The sequence below is a fragment of the Papaver somniferum genome, chromosome 10, assembly GCF_003573695.1.
Source record: "Papaver somniferum cultivar HN1 chromosome 10, ASM357369v1, whole genome shotgun sequence".
Taxonomy (NCBI): Eukaryota; Viridiplantae; Streptophyta; class Magnoliopsida; order Ranunculales; family Papaveraceae; genus Papaver; species Papaver somniferum.
The window spans coordinates 87,158,606-87,161,537 of NC_039367.1; the positions used below are offsets into that span (position 1 = coordinate 87,158,606).

The window sequence follows — 2,932 nt, forward strand, 5'->3', positions numbered from 1 at the left end:
TATTGGTTCGGTTTCTAAATGGTATTAGCCGGTTTCGGTTTGTTCCATTGGGTTGATGGAAAACCGACTATATGTCAGTTTTCTGAAACTGACAGTTCAAATCTTTTAAAAAAATAATAGTTGAATTTTTTTAACCTACCTGCAGAATATAATTAACACACAAGCGTAGTTCGTAACTCAAGTTTATAAGCATAGTTCAAAACATAAACATTACAGATTCAAAATACATAAACTCCAAGTTCTGCATGCTCCAAATTCAGAACTCAATTGAAGATTCTGGCGAATGCCGACTGGAGACAAAGAAAAGAAGAAGAGAAAAAATGAACTCGTCTGGGGTAAGAGTTGAACGGGGTAAAATTCATCATTGATGACACAAGATAAGAGTTGCAGTACCCCTAGGACAACTCCATTTCATGTATTGTGGAACAGGGGTATTGTAGAAAGTCCAAGTTTTTCTACGATGGTTGACAAGTGTTGTAAAGGGTGATGTGATTCATGGTTCGACAATAGTTTTTCAATGTTGTGATTCTCTTTCGATTTTTTTTGATAACCTAACACAACTCTTGATTGTATTGTAGAACAATCGTGGACAACATAAGTAGCATATCGTAGAAACATATGCAACAACAATTACCAGTATTATGAATAATATTTGCACAACACCTGTATGAATTGTCGAACTATCTTGGACAACACAAACTTATGTTGTAAAGTAATTGTTTCGTAGTCGAAAACTGGAAGACAACATCGATTAGTACTACTATCATTACACTTCGTAGAGTTGTACAACTATACTGAACAACTCCTACTTATGTTGCAAGATTTGTTTTTACAATACCCTTAACAGTTGTGATATTTGAAGTAACAACTACTTCTGTTTTCTGTAAATGAATGTGTAACTACAACTTTTATTAGAAGTTGTGTGCAGAAAACTATTTTGAAAAAAAAAAATTATAGCTGAAACTGGATTGCCGAAAGTATTTCACATTCACATTAACCTTCCAGTGAAATACACTTACATTCATTCAAGTTAACCTACTAGTGTTAACCACATACATTCAAAAAAATGGCAGTGATACAAAAGTTAAGTTTTCTAAACACACTCCAAAAGATTATGAAGATGTATATGGGAACATTAATCGATCCTTGGGCCATGTAATAAAACTTTCGACAAAATTACTAACATACTTGAACTCTGAAGTTGGCATGTAGACATAAGCATCATCCACATGAGCAGTAATCACACACTGTATGCCAGATCATAATGAATATGGAAACCGCATCCCATTCAAGTTACTATCATTTGTGGGGGAACTGCCATTTCTATTTCGGTAGGAGCCATCATTGAAGTCCTGACAAAGTCTTCTTCAACCTTAGGTTGGTGGATGGTAACATCAGGCAATGGAGTCATTGGACCATTCTTTCCTTTAGGATCCTAATCCAACATGTTCTTGACCTTGATGCCAATAACACCTTGCTCAACAAAACAAACAACAATGAACTTTAAGTTAGAAGATGAACGGAATTTTCAGAAATAAAGAAAATATAACTCGGCACACAACAAAAGAAGTAAAACAGAAAAAAAAGGCGCTCTTTAGTAGGACTGGAGAGAATGATCAGATAGACGGAATACATTTATGTCACCGTTTCGACAATCAAACCAATAGGGAAATTATCTAATCATCACCTCATACTCTCCACTGTCTCACTTTAAACAAAAATGAAACAAACAAAAGTAAACCAAACAACAATTAATACACTAATGAAAGATATAGTTTAAGTTAGTAACAATAAATGGTGTAGAAACTGACCAGTCTAAGAAGGACGTGTCTAACGGCTGAATCAATGTACTTGTAAATTAGCTGACCAGAAGAAATCATGTATCCATCCTTGAACTTCATTTACTTTGCACGAGCTTCCCTAAGCTTTTCACTCACAATAACCTGTAACAATTACAAACTTGAAATTTATATCATATCAAGCAGAAAAAAGGGTTAAGACTGGAATATACAAAAGAATAATAGCAGATTGTACCTCGCAACCTTAGGCACCACTTTCCATAATAAATCTCAAAACACCATAGCAAGCCCTGAGCACAGAAATTGCATTAGTGATACATAATGAGATTTGTTGATTCATAAATCAAAAGTCGGGACCCTTCAATAGATTTAAAAAATACAAGAATATAATCAAAAAGGAAAAAGCCAGGCTCTGCCAACAAGAAACTGACATTACTGCACAAATGGCCGTAGAACATTCTAATAGTCGAAAATAATACAAAAAACTGTAAGCAGATATATGAGGGAATATGGATACCCTAGCTGATAAACATGAAACTAAGGCATCATGAGCTAAATAGCTTGGAAAAGCATAATTCATGTAGTCATCTTCCAACACAAAGTTGATAACAAATTATACCTATTTGCTTTATAGATGACACACAGATGTTCGTAGTATTTAACAAACGGCAGGGTAGAAAAGAGCAATTGCGATTCAATTAAAAAACAGGCAGTGCCTTCACTCTCTCCATTATTGTTGAAACCACGCATATCCATACAAAATACAAGTTTAACATGATTCACAAATGGCCGCAGAACAAGATGGTAAGTAAATCCCTTCTAAATGCTGGATAAAATCTTCAACAAAGCACAATAACTTGACTAAAACATGAGACAACTTGTAATAATCTCAAGATTTCCAACATATATTTGGAAGTACTGTAAGCATACTTCCTAGTGTTCCCACACTTTCACACTTGCCCTATTAAGGAAAATTCAGGGAATGGAAAATTTCACAATTCAATTCATTCCACAATGTAAAATCTGAAGTGACATTATATTTATAACTGGTATCGTTTACCATCTACCAAATTCAAACAGTTTTATCTCATTCATATGGATGAGATACTCACCATAACCTTCTCAGTTTCTGC

At 34.4% G+C, this 2,932-nt stretch overlaps 1 non-coding gene across 1 annotated transcript; it reads right to left on the reverse strand.

Annotated features, from left to right (window-relative positions):
* Positions 1-1,610: 1,610 nt before the first annotated feature.
* Positions 1,611-1,694, reverse strand: LOC113319861. Its single transcript, XR_003345840.1, has one exon. It is a non-coding gene; the product is annotated as a small nucleolar RNA Z102/R77 (small nucleolar RNA).
* Between the last annotated feature and the right edge of the window lie 1,238 nt (positions 1,695-2,932).